The sequence below is a fragment of the Entelurus aequoreus genome, linkage group LG05 (assembly GCF_033978785.1).
Source record: "Entelurus aequoreus isolate RoL-2023_Sb linkage group LG05, RoL_Eaeq_v1.1, whole genome shotgun sequence".
Lineage (NCBI taxonomy): Eukaryota > Metazoa > Chordata > Actinopteri > Syngnathiformes > Syngnathidae > Entelurus > Entelurus aequoreus.
The window spans coordinates 74,038,870-74,066,342 of record NC_084735.1 but is presented as its reverse complement, the minus strand read 5'-3'; the positions used below and the strand labels follow the sequence as shown (position 1 = coordinate 74,066,342).

Sequence of the window (27,473 nt, the reverse complement as noted above, 5' to 3'; positions counted from 1 at the left end):
TGGAGATAGGCTGTTGCTTTTCTGTTTGTTTTTACTTTTGATAATTATTTGGAAAACAAAACTCCTTTTGACCACAGGGCCATTTATTAACGACTGCATGTAAATTTCACACAGAAGCTGCGACGCAGCAGCAACACAACCGACGTTGTAATAGCGTTAAAGAGCAAATTGCTGAATCAGCATTAGTGAATTCATTGTAAACAACAGCACGGCAAGTGGAACAAGCATGAGTTTCACACCGTCAACTGAGTAGAAACATTTTCAAGTGCATGCACCGGTAGATAAAGCTGCTGCCCCACTCGTGGTACTTCTGATTTTGTATTGATTGATTGATTGAAACTTTTATTAGTAGATTGCACAGTTCAGTACATATTCTGTACAATTGACCACTAAATGGTAACACCCGAATACGTTTTTCAACTTGTTTAAGTCGGATCCACGTAATCAATTCATGGTAAACCCCACTCCATGTACACCCCACTTTTTTCAAAATGTTTATGTTTAACAGACCGTTTTTAAACCGCTTTCTGACTGTCTCTTCAGGATGCGCCGTTTTGTGGGCGGTCTTGGTTACGTGGTTCTACTTCAACTGAGTCTTCTCCCCGTTAGCCATGTTGTGATTGTTAGTGCTAAAACTACATGCTACTTTGTATTGGAAATGGCAACAGCGGAGGATGCATGTGCATGTACGAGCCAGTCTGCCCCACAACAAGGGGATGGAGAAAAAGAAGGAGCTTATTGGCTACAATATCGGACTACAGTGAAGGACTCGCGCAAAGCTCTTCGGGTGAACTTTCTTTCTTTCTTTCTTTCTTTTAGTTTATTTCGAACATGAACACACTTACATCATAATACATCACACAATTTCATATCATTTCATTTACATCATGCCCGAAAAGGAGTAGGAAGAAGCAAAGCTTATTTAATCCTACCCCTTTCCCACTTCAAAGCATTTACAATTATATAAAATCATTTACTGACCTTTTTATATAATAAAATAACATCTATGAATTAGTATATACAACAGTTTGTAATATGTAATTAATTAATTCAGTCATTATTAACATACTGAGATGAAGAATATTTTCAATAAGGTTGGAAGTTTTTCTCATAATTCTTCTTCTTTGTACTTTGTAAGCACTATTAATTTAAACAACCTCTTAAACTGGAGAGAAAAAGAAGGAGCTTATTGGCTACAATATCGGACTACAGTGACGGACTCGCGCAAAGCTCTTCGGGTGAACTGCTACCATATATGGATATATCCACTGACGTGACTTAGGCAAATGACGTAACTTAAGTTTCAAATTCCACACGGCTAGTTTGAAACATAAATAAATGATAAATGATAAATGGGTTATACTTGTATAGCGCTTTTCTACCTTCAAGGTAGTCAAATCGCTTTGACAGTATTTCCGCATTTACCCATTCACACACACATTCACACACTGATGGCGGGAGCTGCCATGCAAGGCGCTAACCAGCAGCCATCAGAGGCAAAGGGTGAAGTGTCTTGCCCAAGGACACAACGGACGTGACTAGGAAGGTAGAAGGTGGGAATTGAACCCCAGTAACCAGCAACACTCCGATTGCTGGCACAGCCACTCTAAGAAACAAACATGAAGGAAGGCAAGATTGTTTAATAAATATCTCCACGTGGTTTAATTAAAACTATTCAGGACTTAATGCGGATCCCAAATACACAAACACAGGTACCAACAGGTAAGAAAAGTTGGTTTTGCATGATAGGACCCCTTTAAAGCATAACGAGAGGCTGAGAGACAGCTTGTATCTCAAATTACTTGTAAGTTAAAGTACTCGTAAGTTGAGGTACCTCTGCAATTTGTTAGGCCTTTTATTAAGATGCAGAAAGGTGCAGTATTTATCAAGAGTCTGCTTTATCGGACAGATATCCACTCATAGCCAATAACGTGGTGTAGCATTTTTAAAGTGCTTGGTGTCGACAGCGGAACAAAGGGGCTCTCAAAGCACCAAATAGTCCTTTCCATTTTCTGTCGCTTTCCCCAGAAATCAATCCCGCCTTGTAAATCTCTCCGCTGCGTCGCCACGCCAGGAAGTCATGTTTCATTCTCGGAATATGCACTATAGCTGTCAGTCCGACAATCCAAAACAAACAAACCGCCCGTCTTTTTTTTTTTTTTTTTTTGGAATGGCTAATTTAATACAGAGATCATTCATAGAGAGGCAAAAAGTGAGTCACTGTGGTGCAGAGGAAAGGATGCAGGCATATTGTGTTTCTCTTCTTTGGCACTTTTTTTTTCTTCCAGCAGTGACAAAGTACTTCTGTGGATGAGAATAATGGAAAAATACTATTTTTATGTTCTATCCAACTGTATTATGTGGCACCAAAGTGAAGATAATGTAAGGTTAAATATCACATATTAGTTCTCTGCATCATTCCCCCCTAAAAACAACAACTAACAAATGTTGCTTGTTATTTGCAGAATACAGGCTGAGCCCTTATTAATAAAATATTACCTCGGTCAGTGTTCCTCCAAGATAACGGTTCTTACAAATGGCCTGCTGCCACTGGGGTGCGACTCACCCCCCACCCACACACTACACATCTACTAATTGGATTCTGAATATCAGAGGACAGGATGGAGGACAGGCAGCAGTCCTTTTGCAAAAACCATGAAAGGATAAACTACCGCTGCTAAAATGACAGGTCGTCTGGTTTTAACTCGGAACGCTCATCGTTTCATTCTGTCTTCTTTGGTTTGTCTTCTATCGTTTTGATGTTGTTTGGAGGTATGGGTAGGGGTGGTTCACTGATATCAAGGGACAGCAGAACCAGCCAAAACCAACACAATCTCAAGCAGCAGCTGCCAGTCGTTCACTACCGATACATCACTTTTGCCTATGATATTCTTATGTATTTCTTTGTTAAATTGTTCGCAAATATCTTTCTATCAAGTGGGTCAAATTGCTTCGGTATGCATTTTATTGCGTTTCCATAAAGGCTACCTTAACTGTCCCAGTTTAAAGTATGATTGGGGATAGGGATGAAACTGTGCACTGTTTATCGATTAACCATAACACACAGCTATTGGCACTGATTGAGATATTTTTACGGCCATATTTTCGAATTTGAACAATACACGTATCGTAACATATTTAGTAATCATTATTTGACATGTTCATATCGTTACTTGCCACTTACAAGGTGATTCAGTAAGCTTTTAGGTAGAGATGAAATGTCATACGTTTTTGCCGAAGGATGGTTATCGTGCTGTTTAACAATTTATCGTAATTATCGTCTTTCCAGAGTTTGGTTGCACAATAAACGTAAAAAGTCGTCACGTGCGTTGCGTCGATATAATATTCTCAGTCACTTATTTTGCTATCAATAGTTTTGCACCTACAAATGACTACGATTAAAGTCAAAGTGCGGGCATATTTTCATCAAATTTGAACAATGTTGTGATATACAGTCGTGGTCAAAAGTTTACATACACTTGTGAAGGACATTGTCAGGTTCAAACAAAGAAGACATCTATTAAACGAGACAAGAAGCAAAGAATTAAACAGAGACACAATTAAATGTGGCTCAATTTGAGGAGAAACGTCTGGGCTGTACTCTTTTACAGTCTCCAGCACGCTCTGGCGAAAGATTGTACGCCATCTCTTTTTATTTGGACTTTCCCTGTTTACATAACAACAGCTGTTTCTAAAGGAAACAGCCATTGTTTTCGGTCACATTAACAGAAAAGAAAAAGATGCCTCGGGCTTGGACTGGTCCTGGATCGAGCTTGGGCAAGTCTTGGATCACAATAGATAACCCCTCCCGTCTCCTCCCATCATACACAATGGAATTTTACAAGCCTTTGGCTTGGTGCAACAAAGACCGCTTTCGTCTGTTCACTGGGAACTCAGAGAACGGAAAGTTTTTTGATAATTTACATACAATTTTTCTGACAGACATAATGTCATGGTCACATTTTCAGTAGACCCATAATAAATTCATAAAAGAACCCAACTTCATGAATGTTTTTTTATGACCAACAAGTATGGGCTCCTATCACTCTATCACAAAAAAACAAGAGTTGTAGAAAATACTGGAAACTCAAGACAGCCATGACATTATCTTCTTTACAAGTGTATGTAAACTTTTGACCACGACTGTGTATCATAGAAATCAGGGCTGCACACTTAGGTTCTTCACTAGAACCACTGGTGCCACTAAATGAAACATTGTAGTAGCACAGAAACATTTTAGGAGCAATATGAAGTGTCCTAAATAACACAATTTTATTACTAACACTTAAACAATGTACAATGAAATGGGCGGGGTCGGGGGGTGGGGGGTGGGGGGGGGGGAGTATATTTATAGCTAGAGTAATACTTGAATTTCAGTGTTCATTTATTTACACATATACACACATAACACTCCTCTCTACTCATTGTTGTATTTGAAAGTGCAATGCTTTGCAGCCAGTAGCACAGCCTTTGAAGGAGCGTAGGTGTGGCCAGTGTAATATTCTGGGTTGGAGTCAATAACCAGGCGAGGTGATGAAGTTACGTCTCTTTACTTCATACTTCAGAACCGACTCCCACACTTGCCCATGACAAATTTGTGCTTTGTTTTAAAGATGCGATATTTGGATTTACACTATATGAAAAAAAAATTTGAAAAGGAATTTTACCATTGCAACCTCATTATCATCATTGGCTAAGTTTTATATTCATAAATGTAAGTTTCTCAATACCGGACCTGTTTTTTGTGCCTTTAAAAAAGATTTAGAACTCTACATTAAAACACTCTCGACCTCTAACAACCAAAAAGCTGTGAAATCGATGATGCTGTGTTCCAAATTTGGATTATTTACAGAACTTGTGTGAGCCTATGGCTTTACATTTTGTTACATATATATATACCGTAATTTCTGGACTATAAGCCGCACCTGACTATAAGCCGCACCAGCTAAATTTAGGGGAAAATACAGATTGCTCCATATATAAGCCACACCCGACTATAAGCCGCAGGGTTTTGATGTGTAATTACCGTAGTATATAGGGGTTCCTGCTACCACGGAGGGGATTGTTGGGACAGAGATGACTGTTTGGGAACGCAAAGCGTCCCATTTATTAACAATAAATCTTTCAATCATTCAATCAAACTTTCACATCTTTGACATGGCGAACAGCATTCATGCAGAGTACAAATAATACAACGGTGCAAAGTAATACAAAGTGCTCGCCTGTACGTTATCAAAATAACCAGCCTAGCGGGATATGAAAAGTCAGTCTTTAATCATTGTGTCATCGTCTTCCGCCTGTGTACTAAAACCACCGAAATCCTCATCATCGGTGTCAGAGAAGAACAGGCTGTATATAAGCCGCACCGTTGTATAAGCCGCAGGGACCAGAACGAGGGGAAAAAGTAGCGGCTTATAGTCCGGATATTACGGTATATATATATATATATATATATATATATATATATATATATATATATATATATATATATATATATATATATATATATATATATATAAATATATATATATAAATATATATATATATAATATATATATATATATATATATATATATATATATATATATAATATATATATATATATAATATATATATATATATATATAAATATAAATATATATATATATATAAATATATATATATATATATATATATATATATATATATATATATATATATATATATATATATATATATATATATATATATATATATATATATATATATATATATATATATATATATATATATATATATATATTTTGCATTCTTCTTTAGTTGCTTTATTGAGTTTACAAACCCCCTGGCGCTGTTTTGTACTGTTTTTGTACTTGTTTTGATTTTTTTTTTTTTTCATTGTATGTAAATGTTGAATGTTATAAATAAAGGTTTTGAATTTTTTATTTTTTTTTTAAATAAAAATAAAGACTCCCACACTTGCAGTCAGGGTGAGCAATACAACGTAAACCGTTGGCCAACAAAAAGTAACCACAGAACACTATACGGTATAGTGTTCTGTGGTTACTTTTTGGTTGGCCAAGCGGACGTGAGGACAGGCTGTCCTCACTCAGGTCCGCACGGACCTGGAGGGGGCGTGCCTTAAGTCCGGCTGGAAATCGGGAGAAATTCGGGAGAATGGTTGTCCCGGGAGATTTTCGGGAGAGGCACTGAAATTCGGGAGTCTCCCGGAAAATTCGTGAGGGTTGGCAAGTATGCCTCCAACAAATCTAAACAATTGTTTTTCTTATTACGATAGGAAGGAACCATCCTTGCCCAGGTACACCCTCCTGGTTTTGGAGTATACATATTTGGGGATTTGGCATTAGCCGCTAGACTAGATTTGACCAATTTAAGTCCAAGACTAGATCTGGCCAATCTAAATCTAAGACTAGATCTGACGAATCTAAGTCTATGAGCATGAACTGATGACGCCTACTGAGGTATTGGCACCAGCTGCTAGACTAAATCTGACCAATCCAAACCTAAGACTAGATCTAACCAATCTAAGTCTATGATTATGAACTGATGAAGCCTACTCGGATGAGAGGCGAAACGTCTTCTTCAGTCCAGTTGCGAATGATTGAATGCCCTGAGGTTACCATACAAGACATTCTTAACCGCAGTCTATGTGCCTGATTTGTTAGTAGTATCAGTAGCAGTACATGCAATTAGCATCTGAAGTGCAGAATTTGTATGTGGTTATGAGCTACAGCTGGAGAAAAGTAAACTTTTTGGGGGAGGAAGATATAGCCTATGTTTGTACAGAGAATGTTGATGTGCTATCTGTAGTGATCATTAGTAGTGGAAGTATAATATACAGCTGCAACAATAATAGCTTTTATCTATTTCTTCAATGGTATTTTTGCGTTGTCCGTTCCCTGCTTACTATTTTGTCAAAAGCAGCATGTATGCGCAGATGCCATCTTAGTGTACGAAAACAGCGACCACCATTCAAGTATTGTAACATTCCAAGGAATGAAGGCACAGCCAGATTACCAGTATGTCTTCTTTTATTTCACAAAAATGCAACGTTCCACACAGTAAATTCAAACTCCGTGTCTCTTATTTTCCCGGCGACTCTCAAACAACCTTTAACCCCGACAACACACGCCACTTTCCATCCATGTCTCTGAAGTCCCACCCCCCCCCCCCCCCAGTCAAAGCCATTGTAGCCCTGTAGCCAACCGCTACACCGCCAACGAAGTATGTTTACTTATTTCATTACAGCATGTCCCCTAAATGTTAAAACAGAATCGACATGAATGAACACAACATTTAGCAATGAAAATGTGGGTTTATTTACCATCAAATGCATATAAATTGGTTGCACTGTACAGGTCTGGTAATAATCATGATATTTACTGTTCATAGTGTTACTTGTCGTCTACAAGCTCTTAGATGGGAATAACATGGTCTATTGCTAAAGGTTGGTTGTTGCACTGTTTCGTAATTATCGTATTTATAGTCTGGTTGTTACCCAGTTGCATATCAAACGTAAAAAGTTGTCATGTGTGTTACATCTATCTATATTCTTTGTCACTTACTGTATTTTGCTCTAACGAAACAACAGCGTTTTTGATAGTTTTGCACCTACAAAGGACTCGATCTACTATGAAAGTGCTGGTATATTTCCATCAAATTTGAACAATGTTGTGATATGTATCATAGTAACAATCTAATTATGATTATTATTCATATCGTCACCGGGGATGAAATGTTACATTTGTATTGCCAGTAGACGGTTTTCGCACGTTTCACAATTTAATTATTTTGTTTTTAGAGTTTGCTTGTTAGCCAACTGTAGAACAAAAAAGTTGTCACATGTGCGTTCTTCTATTTATATTCACTGTAATTTATTTTGCTCTCACAAAACGACGACGATTGCGATAGTTTTGCGCCTATAAAGGACAACGATCAAGGAAAGTGTGTATTTTCATCAAATTTGAACAAGTTTGTGATATATATCTTTATAATAATTGTATTTATTGTTTATATCATTACTTGTTATCTACAAGCTTTTAGGTAGCGATGAAACGTTACACGGTTATTGCTAATGGGTGGTTATTGTGCGTTTCACAATTTAGTAATCGTAATTATCCTATTTACAGAGTGTGGTTGTTAGCCAACTGCATAACAAACATAAAACAACGTCACGCGTGTGTTGAATGTATTTATATTCTCTGTCATTTATTTTACTCTTACAAAACGACAACGATCGCCATAGTTTTGTGCCTATAAAGGATTACGATCAAAGTGTGTGTATATTTTCATAAAATTAGAAACATTTTGTGATATACTGTATGTCATAGTAATAATTGTATTTATTGTTTATATCGTTACTTGTGGTCTACAAGCTTTTAGGTAGGGATGAAACGTTACACAGGTTATTGCAAATGAGCGATTATTGCACATTTCATAATATAGTAATTGTAATTATCGTATTTATAGAGTTTGGTTTTAAGCCAACTGCACAACAAACGTAAAAAGATGTCACATGTGTTATATTTATTTATATTCCCCGTCATTTATTTTACTCTCACAAAACGACGACAATTGCCATAGTTTTGCGCCTATAAAGGACTACGATCAAAGTACGTATGTATTTTTATCAAATTTGAACAATTTTGTGATATACAGTACAGGCTAAAATTTGGACACCTTCTCATGCGTTTTTTATTTTCACGACTATGAATGAACACATGTGGAGTTATGTACTTAACAAAAAAGGTGAAATAACTGAAAACATGTTTTATATTCTAGTTTCTTCAAAATAGCCACCCTTTGCTCTGATTACTGCTTTGCACACTCTTGGCATTCTCTCGATGAGCTTCAAGAGGTAGTCACCTGAAAGGGTTTTCACTTTACATGTGTCATAGTTTTGATGCCTTCAGTGACAATCTACAATGTAAATAGTCATGAAAATAAAGAAAACGCATTGAAATGAGAAGGTGTGTCCAAACTTTTGGCCTGTACTGTATATCTTAATAATAATTGTATTTATTGTTTATATCATTACTTGTCATCTACAAGCTTTTAGGTAGGGATGAAACGTTACACGGTTATTGCGCGATTCAAAATTTAGTAATCGTAGTTATGGTATTTATAGAGTTTTGTTGTGAACCAACTGCACACGGAACGTAAAAAGTCGTCACGTGTGTTATATTTATTTATATGCTCCGTCATTTATTTTGCGAAAACACAAACATCTGTTGATTGTGATCGCGACCGTTTTTCAACCTTTAAAGGTAACTATGGTCAAATTGTGGGTATATTTTTCCCAAATTTAAACAATATCGTAATAATGTTGATAAATGTGGTAATTTTGGACATAAAAATTCAATATACGGATGGATGGAAAAAAAACGGTAGAGCTTTAATAGAAACAAAACTTAACTTCCCGACGTACGATCAACACGTCGCATGAACAATTGCAAAGTCACACATTTCCTTCCACTATTTGGAATTCTCTATCTCAGTGGTCCCCGACCTTTTTGTAGCTGCGGACCGGTCAACGCTTGAAAATTTGTCCCACGGACCGGGGGTGGGGGTGGGGGGGGGGGGGGATTATTATTATTTTTTTTTTCTTTTTTTTTTCATAAAGAAATACAATCATGTGTGCTTACAGACTGTATCCCTGTAGACTGTATTGATCTATATTGATAAATAATGTATATATTGTGTTTTATATGTTGATTTAAAGGCCTACTGAAATGAGATTTTCTTATTTAAACGGGAATAGCAGGTCCATTCTATGTGTCATACTTTTGCTGAAAGGATTTAGTAGAGAACATCGACGATAAAGTTCGCAACTTTTGGTCGCTGATAAAAAAGCCTTGCCTGTACCGGAAGTAGCGTGACATCACAGGTTGTGGAGCTCCTCACATCTGCACATTGTTTACAATCATGACCACCAGCAGCGATTCGGACCGAGAAAGCGACGATTACCCCATTAATTTGAGCGAGGATGAAAGATTCGTGGATGAGGAAAGTGAGAGTGAAGGATTAGAGGGCAGTGGAAGCGATTCAGATAGGGAAAATGCTGTGAGAGGCGGGTGGGACCTGATATTCAGCTGGGAATGACTAAAACAGTAAATAAACACAAGACATATATATACTCTATTAGCCACAACACAACCAGGCTCATATTTAATATGCCACATAAACACCTCCCCCCTCCCGTCCATATAACCCGCCAATACAAGTCAAACACCCCCACAACACACTCAATCCCACAGCCCAAAGTACCGTTCACTTCCGCAAAGTTCATACAGCACATATATTTCCCCAAAGTCACGTACGTGACATGCACATAGCGGCACCCACGTACGGGCAAGCGATCAAATGTTTGGAAGCCGCAGCTGCGTACTCACGGTAGCGCGTATCCAACTCAAAGTCCTCCTGGTAAGAGTCTCTGTTGTCCCAGTTCTCTACGTGTTTGTGTTGCTGCAGCTGGCCGCTAATACACCGCTTCTCACCTACAGCTTTCTTCTTTGCTGTCTTCATTGTTCATTAAACAAATTGCAAAAGATTCACCAACACAGATGTCCAGAATACTGTGGAATTTTGCGATGAAAACAGACGACTTAATAGCTGGCCACAATTAGGGTTGGGTATCATTTGAATTCGAACGATTCCGATACCGATTCCGGTTCTTTGTTTCGATTCCGATTCCTGACGATCCTCGATTCCGATTCTTTTAAGAGGCAGGGTCAAAAAAAAGTTTAGGATATTTTAAATGAGCTAGCTAACCTACAGTCTTTCTGGATGAAATAGTCTGACATTCTCCATCAATTTTAATTCTATTAACTTTGTATATGAACTTTACTATAAATTCCTCACAGGGCTGTTTTCAACTAGAATATAAATATCAAATCTATGAACTTGAATATAAATATTATAAATTATGAATACATTTTCCCAGGGGTACACTTTCCTCAAGAGAGCTTTATTTTTGAAAACCTCATGAAAACACATTTACACACACAAGTGTATGATGCTGCAGGAAACCTCATGAAAACACATTTACACACACAAGTGTATGATGCTGCAGGTACTTAAAAATGTTACCGTGCTCCCACTGATGGGCTAACCTGGTGCAGAAAAGCAAATAAACAATAAGAAACAACTTGCAAAACCCAGTCCAGATTAGCAGCAGGTACAGTATAAAATCAGAGACAGTTCTTGTTTAGGAAAATGACCATATCCGCCTTCTCAGGCAGGATGCGTGAGCGTTCTGGACAGATAGTGTCTCCTGCTGTGGAAAATACACGTTCGCTGGGTGTGGAAGAAGCTTGAACGCATAAATAGGAGAACGCGCGATCTGACAGCAAAGGATAAGTCTTTTGTTGGTTCCACCGGACCACCACCATGTAGCAAGGTCGTCAGACATAAGTATCGGTGGAACGTCCTGGTACATCTGCAGCTCTCTCTCCACTCGTTTCTTGATGGACATGGAGCTCTGTTATTTCGCGGTTATTTCTTTTTTTTTTGTAAAGTAAAGCCACACTTTTGACCGCCGACGCCCGCTATCCATGCTTGAGCTTGACTGACTCGCTCGGCTATGCTAACACTTCCGGGGGTGGGCGCTTCTTCGTTGGTGCTCAGCGGCTTCTTCTTCCGGTTCGGCGGACTGGGTATCGAAAATAGGAATCGAAATTTAAACTTTTGAACGATACCGGGAGAATCGGAAAGTTAGTCCCGGTTCCAATCAATACTCGATACTCGATACCCAACCCTAGCCACAATGGTGTCCCAAAATGTCCGCTACAATCCGTGACGTCACGCGCAAACGTCATCATACCGAGACGTTTTCAGCAGGATATTTCGCGGGAAATTTAAAATTGCACTTTACTAATCTAACCCGGCCGTATTGGCATGTGTTGCAATGTTAAGATGTCATCATTGATATATAAACTATCAGACTGTGTGGTCGGTAGTAGTGGGTTTCAGTAGGCCTTTAATTTAAAAAAAAACCCAAAAAACATTTTTTATTTTATTTTATTTTTTTAATTCTTGTACCAATCAGTCCGGTGGTTGGGGACCACTGCTTCTATCTGACGTAAACCCCGAATGTCTGAAAGCGATGCCCTCGATATCATCATCATAATGATGTCATTTGTTATCCAATGTTGCAAACAAACAAGTCCGTTAGGAGAAAAGCAATGAGTGTTGATGATGCCGCCCCTCAGGATGAAAAGAGCAAGCCTTCACCTTCATAACAAGGCCATAGGTCGGGGCCATTAGCAACAACCCATTAGAAGATCGATTTCGGCTAGAATTCATCGTGCTTGGACTGAAACCCACATAACCTTCCCCCCTGACAGGAAGAAGGGACAAAGCATTTCATTACATGTTCGAGCACATCAGGGCATGCAGGAAACGTAACGGCGTCTAATTATTTAGAGTTAATTTAAGCAGAATGAATTTGGAGACGGTTTGACTGGTTTACGGGACAATCAAGGAGGCCGTAAATCACGCTAATTGAGAGTAGGGGCCGACGTCGGGAAACACATTAGTCTTTATTAGAATGCGAGGTGCAGGATGTGGACAAGCGGGTCACTGGTGAAGACTCTTTCAAGGCTGCTTTAACAACCGGGTTTTCACATTCTCTGGTCCGAACGTGTTTCCATGTGCCATCACTTCATAACACAACATTATATCACTTCAACTTTCCTGACTTTCTGAATTATCTTTGAGTATTTCTGGTTATTTTTATTCTGAAAGGTGGAGATAATCATAACTGGTGGGTGTAAATGTGCTCACACGGGCAAAGGTTATCTTGTAGTCTGAATTGATTATTTAATCATTTTTATCATGCGAGGTGGTATTTATCATTAATAACTGGCGGGTGAATTGCATTAAATATGTGGCCCAACTAGACTTTACTAGACAACTAAACGCCAATGTGCTCATGCATGAGCAAAGTCTACATTACAGTCTTTGGTGATGACTTTGAGTCCTGTTGTTTATATACTGTACGTTGTGCAAAATGGCAATTATCATCAATACCTGACCTGCTCAGTGGCCTTGTGGTTAGAGTGTCCGCCCTGAGATCGGTAGGTCGTGAGTTCAAACCCCAAACCGAGTCATACCAAAGTCGATAAAAATGGGACCCATAACCTCCCTGCTTGGCACTCAGCATCAAGGGTTGAAATAGGGGGTTTAATCACCAAATGATTCCCGGGCGCGGCCACTTCTGCTGCTCACTGCTCCCCTGTGGGGATGGGTCAAATGCAGGGGAGAGTTTCACCGCACCTAGCATGTGTGTGAAAATTATTGGCACTTTAACTTTACCTTTATATTTACCTGGTGGGGGAAATTATTCATGACTCATTATGAGACATGACTACAGTGCTTAGGTCGGGGTTATCAATAACTGGGAAAATGATACATTTCACATTGCGCTTGCCTAAGCAAGGCCTGCCCTAAAGGCTTTACCTTTGTGGATTATTTTGAGTCTAAAGTAGGCTTCGCTCATGCATGGGCACATTGGCGTGGAAAGTCTAGTAGGGCCACATAACTATTGCAATTTACCCACCAGTTATTAATGACAATAATAAAAACACACAATAATCACCTTAGACTTACTGTAGGTAGGCTTGCTGGACCAAAATCAAATGGCACATAATTAATCGTCATAAATCATTTCCCTCACTACCTATTAGCGATAACTGCCACCATACACAACGGCAATAAACAGCAAGACTCAGAATAAATTTGGTAGGCTTTGCTCACACATGAGCACAATGGCATGTGAGGTCTAGTAGGGCCAGGAAATTAATACAATTCACCCGCCAGTTATTAATGATAATAATAGAAACACAAAATAATCACCTTACACTGAGGTAGGCTTCGCTAGACCTAAAATAATGATAATTGCCCCTGTGCGCAAGGGAAATAAACAGCAAGACTCACAATAATCACCAAAGACTAAGGTAGGCTCCGCTCATGCATGAGCACAATGGCGTGTAAAGTCGAGTAAGGCCATATAATTAATGTAATTCACCCGTCAGTTATTAATGATAAATACCACCTTGCATTACAGAAATACAAAATAATCCCCTCAGGCTAAGACCAAAAACAAATATCTACTGTAGACATGTCGCATAATTAATGAGTCATGAATCATTCCCCCCACTAGGTTTTAATGATATTTGCCTCTTTACACAACAAAAATATACCGCAAGACTCAGAATAAATACAAAACCCAAAACCAGTGAAGTTGGCACGTTGTGTAAATCATAAATAAAAACAGATTACAATTATTTACAAATCGTTTTCAACCTATATTCAATTAAATAGACTGCAAAGACAAGATACTTAATGGTCAAACTGGTAAACTTAGTTATTTTTTGCAAATATTAGCTCATTTGGAATTTGATGCCTGCAAAATGTTTTAAAAAAGCTGGCACAAGTGGCAAAAAAGACTGAGAAAGTTGAGGAATGCTCATCAAACACTTATTTGGAACATCCCACAGGTGATTGGGAACAGGTGGGTGCCATGATTGAGTATAAAAGCAGCTTCCATGAAATGCTCAGTCATTCACAAACAAGGATGGGAAGAGAGTCACCACTTTGTGAACAAATGCGCGAACAAATTGTCGAAAAGTTTAGGAACAACATTTTTCAACGAGCTTTTGGAAGGATTTCACCATCTACGGTCCGTAATATCATCAAAAGCTTCAGAGAATCTGGAGAAATCACTGCACGTAAGGCTGGAAACCAACATTGAATGCCCGTGACTATCGACTTCAGGCGGTACTGCATCAAAAAGTGACATCAGTGTGTAAAGGATATCACCACATGGGCTCAGGAACACTTCAGAAACCCACTGTCAGTAACTACAGTTGGTCGCTACATCTGTAAGTGCAAGTTAAAACTCTACTATGCAAAGCCAAAGCCATTTATCAACAACACCCAGAAACGCCGCCAGCTTCGCTGGGCCCGAGCTCATCTAAGATGGACTGATACAAAGTGGAAAAGTGTTCTGTGGTCTGACGAGTCCACATTTCAAATTGTTTTTGGAAACTGTGGACGTCATGTCCTCCGGACCAAAGAAGAAAAGAACCGTCCGAACTGTTATAGGCACTAAGTTCAAAAGCCAGCATGTGTGATGGTATGGGGGTGTATTAGTGCCCAAGGCATGGGTTACTTACACATCTGTGAAGGCACCATTAATGTTGAAAGATACATACAGGTTTTGGAGCAACATATGTTGCCATCCAAGCAACGTTATCATGGACGCCCCTGCTTATTTCAGCAAGAGAATGCCAAGCCACATTCTGCACGTGTTACAACAGCGTGGCTTCGTAGTAAAAGAGTGCGGGTACTAGACTGGCCTGCCTGTAGTCCAGATCTGTTTTCCATTAAAAATGTGTGCCGCATTATGAAGCCTAAAATACCACAATGGAGACCCCCGGACTGTTGAACAACTTAAGCTGTACATCAAGCAAGAATGGGAAAGGAAAAAATTGGTCTCCTCAGTTCCCAAACGTTTACGGAGTGTTTTTAAAAGGAAAGGCCATGTAACACAGTGGTAAAAATGCCCCTGTGCCAACTTTTTTGCAATGTGTTGCTGCCATTAAATTCTAAGTTAAAGGCCTACTGAAACCCACTACTACCGACCACGCAGTCTGATAGTTTATATATCAATGATGAAATCTTAACATTGCAACACATGCCAATACGGCCGGGTTAACTTATAAAGTGCAATTTTAAATTTCCCGCCACATTTCCGGTTGAAAAAGCCTTCGGAGGATGACGTATGCGCGTGACGTAGCCCGGGGAACAGAGGTATGCCTTCCCCCTTGAATACAATACAAAAAAGCTCTGTTTTCATTTCATAATTCCACAGTATTCTGGACATCTGTGTTGGTGAATCTTTTGCAATTTGGTTAATGAACAATGGAGGCTGCAAAGAAGAACGTTGTAGGTGGCTGTAGCAACACAACAAGGACTACTTACTTGGATAGCAGACGCCTAGCCGATGCTAGCAGACCCCCACACGGATGATCTGGTGAAGTCCTTCGTCGCGCCGTCAATCGCTGGAACGCAGGTGAGCACGGGTGTTGATGAGCAGAGCAGATGAGGGCTGGCTGGCGTAGGTGGAGCGCTAATGTTTTTATCATAGCTCTGTGAGGTCCGGTTGCTAAGTTAGCCTTAGCGTCGTTAGCAACAGCATTGTTAAGCTTTGCCAGGCTGAGATCTATTAACCGTGTAGTTACATGTACATGGTTTAATAGTATTGTTGATCTTCTGTCTATCCTTCCAGTCAGGGATTTATTTATTTTGTTTCTATCTGCATTTGAGACAGATGCTATCACGTTAGCTCATGCTAAAGAGCTTCGTCGATGTATTGTCATGGAGATAAAAGTCACTGTGAATGTTCATTTCGCGTTCTCGACTCTCATTTTCAAGAGGATATAGTATCCGAGGTGGTTTAAAATACAAATCCGTGATCTACAATAGAAAAAGGAGAGAGTGTGGAATCCAATGAGCCAGCTTGTACCTAAGTTACGGTCAGAGCGAAAAAAAATATGTATTTCACTGCATTCTAGTCCGTCACTCTAACGTTCCTCATCCACAAATCTTTCATCCTCGCTCAAATTAATGGGGTAATCGTCCCTTTCTCGGTCCGAATAGCTCTAGCTGCGTTGAAAACAATAGGAAAATATGAGGGAGTGAACAACTGACAACGTCACGCTACTTCCGGTAGGGGCAAGGCTTTTTTTTATCAGAGACCAAAAGTTGCGAACTTTATCGACGTTGTTCTATACTAAATCCTTTCAGCAAAAATATGGCAATATCGCAAAATGATCAAGTATGACACGTAGAATGGATCTGCTATCCCCCTTTAAATAAAACAATTTAATTTCAGTAGGCCTTTAAAGATTATTTGCAAAAAAAATTACCTTTCTCAGTTCAAACATTAAATATCTTGTGTATTCAATTAAATATAAGTTAAAAAGGATTTGCAAATCATTGTATTCTGTTTTTATTTACGATTTACACAACGTGCCAACTTCACTGGTTTTGGGTTTTGTACAAAGACTACAAGGTGGGCTTTACTTATGCATGAGGACATTGGCGTGTGAAGTCGAGCTGGGCTGAATAATTAACGAAATTCACTTGCCAGTCTTTAATGACAAATACCACCTTACATAACACAAATACAATACAAGACCAGTGGTTCTCAAACTATTTTCACCAAGTACCACCTCAGAAAAAACTTGTCTCTCCAAGTACCACCATAATGACCGACATTAAAATACAGTAGTGTAGTAGGCCTAACTATTCATTAAAAACAAGGCAGAGGAAGTATATTTAATATTTTTAGCCACTGCAACATTACACACAGCGTGAACAGTAACACTGTGTTTGAATATTTAATCAGGTGATTCTTTGGCGTACCACTAGATGGAGCCCGCGTACCACAGTTTGAGAATCGCTGCTTTAGACTAAGAAAGGCTGCGCGAGCCCAAAACCAAATGTCCACTGCAGAGGACGTTGGTTCTCAGCAGCATATACAGTACAGCAGGCGTCACCAACGTGGTGCCCGCGGGCACCAGGTAGCCCGTAAGGACCAGATGAGTAGCCCGCTGGCCTGTTCTAAAAATAGCTCAAATAGCAGCACTTACCAGTGAGCTGCCTCTATTTTTTAGATTTGATTTATTTACTTGCAAGCTGGTCTCGCTTTGCCCGACATTTTAATTCTAAGAGAGACAAAACTCAAATAGAATTTGAAAGTCCAAGAAAATATTTTAAAGACTTGGTCTTCACTTGTTTATATAATTTCATTAATTTTTTTACTTTGCTTCTTATAACTTTCAGAAAGACAAATTTAGAGAAAAAAATACAACTTTAAAAATGATTTTAGGATTTTTAAACACATATACCTTTTTACCTTTTAAATTCCTTCCTCTTCTTTTCTGACAATTTAAATCAATGTTCAAGTACATTTATTGTTTTAATTGTAAAAAATAACAAATACATTTTAATTTAATTCTTCATTTTAGCTTCTGTTTTTTCGACGAAGAATATTTGTGAAATATTTCTTCAAACTTATTAGGATTAAAATTCAAAAAAATTATTCTGGCAAATCTAGAAAATCTGTAGAATCAAATTTAGATCTTATTTCAAAGTCTTTTGAATTTCTTTTAAAATTTTTGTTCTGGAAAATCTAGAAGAAATAATGATTTGTCTTTGTTAGAAATATAGCTTGGTCCAATTTGTTATATATTCTTACAAAGTGCAGATTGGATTTTAACCTATTTAAAACATGTCATCAAAATTCTAAAATTAATCTTAATCAGGAAAAATTACTAATGATGTTCCATAAATTATTTTTTTTATTTTTTCAAAAACATTCGAATTAGCTAGTTTTTCTCTTTTTTTTCAGTTGAATTTTGAATTTTAAAGAGTCGAAATTGAAGATAAACTATGTTTCAAAATTTAATTGTCATTTTTTTCGTCTTTTCTCCTCTTTTAAACCGTTCAATTAAGTGTAAATATCAATAATTATTAATAATAACATAGAGTTAAAGGTAAATTGAGCAAATTGGCTACTTCTGGCAATTTATTTAAGTGTGTATCAAACTGGTAGCCCTTCGCATTAATCACTACCCAAGAAGTAGCTCTTGCTTTCAAAAAGGTTGGTGACCCCTGCAGTACAGTGTATATATTGTGAAAGGTGGCGGCTCTCATTAATAACTGGCGGCAGTAGCGATTATTGCTCAGTCTTGAAAGCCAGTATCATCACGTCGCAACATGTTGATAATCTATTTTGATCACCCAAGCCGGTCTCCGTTGGACTAACAATAGACGTGTCAACTAACCTCCAATTACAGCGAGATCCAATAAGACAGCCACAGCTTTTCCTTTTCAACACGCCGTATTACTTCCCACAAGGCCTGGCGCACCACCAAAGAGAGAAGCTGCTAATGTATTCCCTCCAAAATATTCGGCTTCTCCTGTGAACTCAGTCACACATTTTTTTTCCCCCTCCTCTTCCTAGCTGCCAGGCTGGGAGCATTTTGAAGCTGCTTTTTCTGCCACCGTCATAAAAAAAAAAAAAGGAAAAATGAAAAAAAAATGAAAAAATGCCACGGGAGAGTCTGTGATGATATAAGCTAGTCTGGAGGGAAAATAAAGATCCTCCTCCCCCACCACCTCCTCCTCCTCTTCTTTTTCCCTGCACGGGAAATAGACACAGCTTTAAGAGCGGCCGTGGCAATGAGGGGAGATGTCGTACACGTGCACTCCTGCAGTCGCCGCGCACAATGATGAAAGCCGCATTTCGATGAAAGGAGAGGACAATTTCTCAGGCTTAAAGCACAGCCGCGTGTTTACAGCGGGTCGGCATCAAATCTTCTAAAGGTTACGGTTGTCTTCATTAAAAAAAACCAAACAAGTCTGCTTATCAGTTTTGATGACATTAATGCAGTCAAACAAAAGGCCATTTCTACTGTAAAGGTTTCTGAGGTCGTAAAAATGTTGCCGCGCAGCCACAATTTCGGGAAAAAACAAGATTATACATCACGTTATAAACCTTTCATGGTGCAGGTACAAAACATATTTGTTTCCCTCCCCTTCCCGATGGTGCTGATGTCATTTAATTTTTTTTTTTTACACAACTATGGTTTTAATCGTCGCCGAGAGAAATGTCGCACAAGCAAAATGTCTGCTGATCCTGCAAGATCTCGGTCCAAGAGTTACAGCGCTGCATCGCTGCCCGCCTATTTGGGGGGCTCTTCGTGTCTTTATTTGCGACTCCTATTGCAAAAGAAGAGCCAGCTTCAGCAAGGCGAGAATATGGTATCACGATATAGGTTTTTTATATCAGTCGATATTAGAGATGTCCGATAATGGCTTTTTTTGCAGATATCCGATATTCCGATATTGTCCAACTCTTAATTACCGATACCGATATATACAGTCGTGGAATTAACACATTATTATGCCCAATTTTGTTGTGATGCCCCGCTGGATGCATTAAACAATGTAACAAGGTTTTCCAAAATAAATCAACTCAAGTTATGGAAAAAAAATGCAAACATGGCACTGCCATATTTATTATTGAAGTCACAAAGTGCATTATTTTTTTTTAACATGCCTCAAAACAGCAGATTGGAATTTGGGACCTGCTCTCCCTGAGAGAGCATGAGGAGGTTGAGGTGGGGGGTGTGTGTGTGTGTGTGTGTATTGTAGCGTCCCGTAAGAGTTAGTGCTGCAAGGGGTTCTGGGTATTTGTCCTGTTGTGTTTATGTTGTGTTACGGTGCGGATGTTCTCCCGAAATGTGTTTGTCATTCTTGTTTGGTGTGGGTTCACAGTGTGGCGCATATTTGTAACAGTGTTAAAGTTGTTTATACGTTCACCTTCAGTGTGACCTGTATGGCTGTTGATCAAGTATGCCTTGTGTGTGTGTGAAAAGCCGTAGGTATTATGTGATTGGACCGGCACGCAAAGGCAGTGCCTTTAAAGTTAATTGGCGCTCTGTACTTCTCCCTACGTCCGCGTACACAGCGGCGTTTTAAAAAGTTTAAAATTTTACTTTTTGAAACCGATACCGATAATTTCCAAACCGATACCGATAATTTCCGATATTACATTTTAAAGCATTTATCGGCCGATAATATCGGCAGCCCGATATTATTGGCAGCCCCATATTATCGGACATCTCTAGTCGATATCGATATTTACCGTGTTTTCCGGACTATAAGGCGCACTTAAAGTCCTTTTTTCTTCTCCTCAAAACTCGACACTGCACCTTATTACCCGGTGCGCCTAATGTAAGGAACACGTTTGGTTGAGCTTACCCACCTTGAAGCTATTTTATTTGGTACATGGTGTAATGATAAGTGTGACCAGTAGATGGCAGTCAAACATAAGAGATACATGTAGACAGCACTATGATGGCAATATGACTCAAGTAAGCAACACCAACATTTTATATGTTCCATTGAAAATATAGAACATTACACACGGCGCTCAAAAATCTATCAAAATGTTTTAGTACGACTTTGGTAAGTACTGTGCTTCAACATACGAGTATTATTATGGTGTGTGTATAAAGTAAGACATTATCTGGCGTTTTGTTTTGCAATATTATATTAATAATAATAATAATAATAATAACTGGGATTTATATAGCGCTTTTCTAAGTACCCTAAGTCACTTTACATGTAGAACCCATCATTCATTCACACCTGGTGGTGGTAAGCTACTTTCGTAGCCACAGCTGCCCTGGGGTAGACTGACAGAAGCGTGGCTGCAATTTGCGCCAACGGCCCCTCCGACCACCACCTATCATTCATCATTCAATTCACCGGTGTGAGTGGCACCGGGGGCAAGGGTGAAATGTCCCGCCCAAGGACACAACGGCAGCGATTTTTTGGATGGTAAGAGGCGGGGAGCGAACCTGCAACCCTCAGGTTTCTGGCACGGTTGCTCTACCCACTACGCCATGCCGCCCCAAATTATGCAAAAGAAACTGTTCTTACCATAAATCCAGAAAAATTGCGCATGTCCGCCTTTGTAGTCCGTGTCGACAGCGTAGTCGATAAGCTTCTTCTTTTTCTCTATCTTCTTATGTGACATTCATCCTCCGCTGTTGCCATTTCTAATATAAAGTAGTGTAAAGTTCTTACTTATATCTGTCAGTAAACTCGCCATGAAAGCGCTAAAACATACCGGTGTAGTGAGTTTACATTATTCACCCAAGGAACTTTAGTTATTAGAGTTCCGGTCGGACGGTTTTTCCCGGGACACATTTCCGGTGTGGTTGTTTCGAGGTGAGGAGATGCTGCTCCGTTATTGATTTAAGTAAATTCTGAATGTCATTAAAATAGTTAGCTCCATCTTTTGACACTTCTTCCACTCCCGTCTTTGCACGCTACACCGCTACAACAAATATAGAAGACGCTGCCGTAAATAAGATCGCCCACAAAACGGCGCATCTGGAAGCGGCTTGAAGACCAAAGAACCACCATTACTTGTTATGTAGACCACGAGTAAGTGTTTTACATTTAGAAAAAAATTATAATAATATGACTCCTTCAATGCGCCCTAAAATCCGGTGCGCCTAATATATGAAAAAAGATCAAAACTAGACCATTCATCGGCAGTGCGCCTTATAATCCGGTGCACCTTATGGTCCGGAAAACACGGTATTGATATTTTTTATGACCTATGAAAATATAGACCAGGAGAAAAATATAACAAATGTTAACATTTTTACTTCAAATGTAACCACCCTCTGATTAAAATACCCTAAGCTACCAAGGCAGAAAGTAAATGAAATATCAATACAAGAATGGAAAATTAGTCAATGTAAACACAATTATAAAATTACAATAAACACTTTACAATAACCTCTTTAAGGCAAAATATGTAAAGAATGCCTGATAAAGTGTAACAAAAATAGTGTGTGAAAATGTAAACTTGGAGAAACCTGACAAGAGCAAGTATTAGTGCCACAAACTAATCTTATGCAGTAATTATTATTTTGAAATCAGCACATTTGTTGTATTTAGTTATTTATTTTAGTTACAGTCCTGTACTTCAGTTCCTACGTTTTTTCGTACATCCGAATAAGGAACGGACGGACCTGTGTTGATAAGAAAAGATAAGCGTGGCGAAGAACGATGGTCCGTTTGCAAAAATCCATGAATTTCCTGTTTTATCCACGAGTTCTTCGCTCTCTACAGCACTCATTTTTAATTTTGTTTCGCTCTGTACAGAAAATCGACAGCAATATGGTGCAACCAAAACTGATGGTTGATACTGTTACGCGATTGGCTGTTTTGGCGGTTTTCATGACCACTTCCTGTTTGGCTAGCTTACCAGGCCGCGAGTGCCTTTGTTCATTAAACCGACCAAGCTTTATTCTTTCCGTTTTTTTCCGACCCAAAAAAAATACAGTATATTTATCGAGCGTTTTATTTAACGCATTTTATATTGGTATGGGGACGGCGTGGTGCAGTTGGGAGAGTGGCCGTGCCAGCAACCGGAGGGTTCCTGGTTCGATCCCCAGCTTCTATCAACCTAGTTTGATTGAATGATTGAGACTTTTATTAGTAGGTTGCACAGTGAAGTACATATTCCGTACAATTGACCACTAAATGGTAACCCCAAATAAGTTTTTCAACTTGTTTAAGTCGAGGTCCACTTAAATTGATTCATGATACAGATATATAGTATCATATATACTATTATCATAATACAGTCATCACACAAGATAATCACATTGAATTATTTACATTATTTACATTATTTACAATCAGGGGTGTGTGTGTGGGGGGGGGGGGTAGGATATGGACAGCAAGTAGTGGACATAGAGAGAGAGAGAGAGAGAGAGAGAGAGAGAGAGAGAGAGAGAGAGAGAGAGATAGAAAGAGAGAGAGAGAGAGAGAGAGTATCTGCATTTGATTGTTTACATTTGATTATTAGCAATCCGGGGAGGGTGTTAGTTTAGGGTTGTAGCTGCCTGGAGGTGAACTTTTATTGCGGTTTTGAAGGAGGATAGAGAAGCCCTTTCTTTTATACCTGTTAGTTTAGGGTTGTAGCTGCCTGGAGGTGAACTTTTATTGCGGTTTTGAAGGAGGATAGAGATGCCCTTTCTTTTATACCTGTTGGGAGCGCATTCCACATTGATGTGGCATAGAAAGAGAATGAGTTAAGACCTTTGTTAGTTCGGAATCTGGGTTTAACGTGGTTAGTGGAGCTCCCCCTGGTGTTGTGGTTATGGCGGTCATTTACGTTAAGGAAGTAGTTTGACATGTACAAAGTCACGTCCGTTGTGTCCTTGAGCAAGACACTTCACCCTTGCTCCTGATGGGTCGTGGTTAGGGCCTTGCATGGCAGCTCCCGCCATCAGTATGTGAATGCGTGTGTGAATGGGTGAATGTGGAAATAGTGTCGAAGCGCTTTGAGTACCTTGAAGGTAAAAAAGTGCTATACAAGTATAACCCATTTAACATTTACCATATGAATACATATCGATCGCGATATACTGTATATTGAAAGCGTTTTATCGGCCCAGCCCTACATATAAAATATGTTACTCATTTAAACATTTTGGAACGCTTCTCTGCAGGTTTCAACAAGTCAAATTTAAAATGTTAAGACCATGGTGAAAAAAACTGAAGACCCATTTCACCTCTATACTGAAAAAAAAGTACCGGTACAAATTGATCCTTGCCCAGCTGTGCAGGTGCACTGCAAAAACTGAAATCTAAGTAAGATTAAATATCTCAAATAAGGGTGATACAGTATTTGCTTATTTTCTGTCTGATAAAATAATTCTTCTCACTAAGCAGATTTTATGTTAGAATGTTTTACTTGTTTTAAGGGTTTTGGTCCTAAATGATCTCAGTAAGATATTACAGCTTGTTGCTGAGATTTTATGACCTATATTGAGTAAAACATACTTGAAACTAGAATATCAACTGTTGCAAAGCTGTGTCATCAACACTCACACGTATAAAACTACTTTTTTAAAGTAATCATTTCTTATTTCAAGCATGAAAAAAAAAATCATGACTTTGACACAATTTTGTCTCATAATTAAAACGGATGACAGCCAAATGGACTTTGCTGTTTTATTTTCAATGAAACAATAGAAAATACGCACTCATAAAGTAGTACAGTTGGCACACTACAGTAAACTGACAGTTAATATTTAAACATTTCACATGTGACTTTTCAAACTATTCTGAACAGAAATAGTTCATGCACATTCAGGTAAATTCTTCAAAATTACAATTAAAAATGTTTTGGCCGGGGGCCAGGCTGTATATATGCGCACTAATTGACTGAAAGAGCACACACTTGGCGCGATGATGTCATGTTATCGATAGAAAAATGCATTTTTAGACCATATGATTTGCCTGAGCGGCTAGTAGACCACGAGAGTAACAAGCGGTTGCCTTGTTGCCTTTCCATTAGGAACAATAAACTAATTTTTAGTGTAAGTTTGTTGGTTTCAAGAAATGTAATGCCGGGCGCATATCATTATGTCAAGATGATGGCACTAGCATTTACTTAATTTAAGAATATTTTTCAACATATTGAGCAAAAAGGTCTTTTTTTTTTTTTTACCAAGAAAAGTGCACTTGTTATTAGTGAGAATATACTTATTTTAAGGTATTTTTGGGTTCATTGAGGTTAGCTAATTTTACTTGTTTTGGAAAGTCTTGACAAGCCAAATTTTCTTGTTCCATTGGCAGATAATTTTGCTTGGATCAAATAAAATACCCCTCATTTTTGTATTTTTTTGTTCTTGTTTTTGAACACTGACTTTTTGCAATGTGTTTGTAGCGTCTTTAGACACAGACTTTGACTTTTACCTTATAGTTCCATTCACTTTTACCGTAATGTTTACAAATGCTGCCCTCCACGATGGCTCCTAACCTGAAATGTGACGTCTGTGAAAACATTTTATGTTTATATCCGCTGGCTTCAATCATGCATTAACTTGTTTGTTCTACAGGCACAAACCATCTTACACAAATAACTCATATTTTCTGTGGGCTTTTGTAATATTCACTGCAGGTACTCCGGTTCCGTTTTGTAGTTATGAATAGCGCCCTCGGAATTAGAAACATTTGTTTTGAATAAGTAGAATGTGTCATAGTCGTATTTTTTCGAGTTTTTAAGAGATTTTTTTAAGACCCAGCGGGTACCCCTCCTTCAAAAGATTTGTGAATCCAATAAGGCTTGTAAAGAAAGGTCAATAAATCTTGCAAGAATTGTTAAAGGGGTGATATTATGTTTTTGTTTGTGGTCTACAATACATAACATGCATTGTTGGTTCTCGGGTCCAAATGTTGCATGGATTATGTTTTAAAGACCGTTTTCAAGCTGCTTTCTTACCGCCTCTTCAGGATGCAACGTCTTACGGGCGGTGTTATTTGACGTGCTTCCACTTCGACAGCAACTTCTTCCCACCATCTTTATTGTAAATTGTACCGCTTCCGTAGCGAGTCAACTGACAGATTAAGTTTGAACTACATGCTATTTTGTATCAGAAACGGCAACAGCAAAGGATTCATGTGCATGTGCGAGCCAGTCTGCCCCATAACAAGAGGATAGCGAAAAAGAAAGAGCTTACGGAGTCTAGCACTTTGAGTAAATTTCTACCATACAGTATGACGTCACACCTGGGAAAAAAGGATATTCGGTACTTTTATAGGCACCAACCGGGTTCCATCGCTACTACCGGGTATCAATTCACGTAAAACAGTGCTATGTTTTGATACCTTTATTGAGCGTGCACGCTTCTGGTTGTGCTGCAACTAGCTACTCGTGCAGCAGCCTTTTCTAATTCCATTTAGGTCGGGGGTTGGCAACCCAAAATGTTGAAAGAGCCATATTGGACCAAAAATACAAACAAATAAATCTGTCTGGAGTCGCAAAAAATTAAAAGCCTTATATAAGTGTTATAATGAAGGCAACACATGATGTAAGTGTCTATATTAGCGACTCTTGAACGCATCATAATTATCCCCTCAATTCCCTCCAAAATGGATTAACTCGCTGGAATAAAAAAGACAATATAACATACATCCATAAACGTGGATGCATATGAAAAAGTGCAATATATTTATCTGTACAGTAACCTATTTATTTATTTATTTATATATGCACCTTATTGCTTTTTTATCCTGCACTACCATGAGCTAATGCAACAAAATGTATTTCTTATCTGTACTGTAAAGTTCAAATTTGAATGACAATAAAAAGGAAGTCTAAGTCTAAGTCTAAGTTTAAGTCTATATTAGCCTACTATCAAAGGCTGACGCAAATCTTCGTTGAGAGAAATGTTGTATTTTAACGTTCATTCTACACATTTTTTGCAACAATGGAAATCATTAGTAAAATGGAGGCTTCTCACAGAATGAGATAACTTCTGGAAATTACTGGTTTAGAATGGCAAAAGGTATAGATGTGTGTGTCCGAGTGAAGAAAACGGCAGGCTATCTTCTTCTAATGGATTTATTACAATCTTTGCGAGCTGGGTAATGTTTGCTGTGGTCTGGAACAACATAGCACACAAACAACTAATTTAGCCAATATTACATACAGATAATGTGTCATGAGACATGCAAATATAGATTAAATACACAGAGGACATAAATCAAGGAAATTAAATGAGCTCAAATATACCTACAAACGAGGCATAATAATGCAATATGTACATACAGCTAGCCTAAATAGCATGTTAGCATCGATTACCTTGCTGTCATGGATTGAGCAAATATGCCTGATAAGCACTCGAGCAAATCAATAAAATCAACAAAGCTCACTTTTGTGCATTCACGCACAACATAAAACGTTTGGTGGACAAAATGAGACAAAGAAGGAGTGGCAGCGTCGGAAAAAGTTGTACATGTAAACAACCTATGGTGAGTTCAAGAACCGGCAAAATCAGTAGGACAAAACGGCGCTCGCAAAA

The 27,473-nt window shown here is 38.6% G+C and overlaps 1 pseudogene; it reads right to left on the bottom strand.

Annotated features, from left to right (window-relative positions):
* The window catches only part of LOC133649966 (polypeptide N-acetylgalactosaminyltransferase 10-like), a 60,799-nt pseudogene extending 34,830 nt beyond the window's left edge, over window positions 1-25,969 (bottom strand).
* Window positions 25,970-27,473: the final 1,504 nt, after the last annotated feature.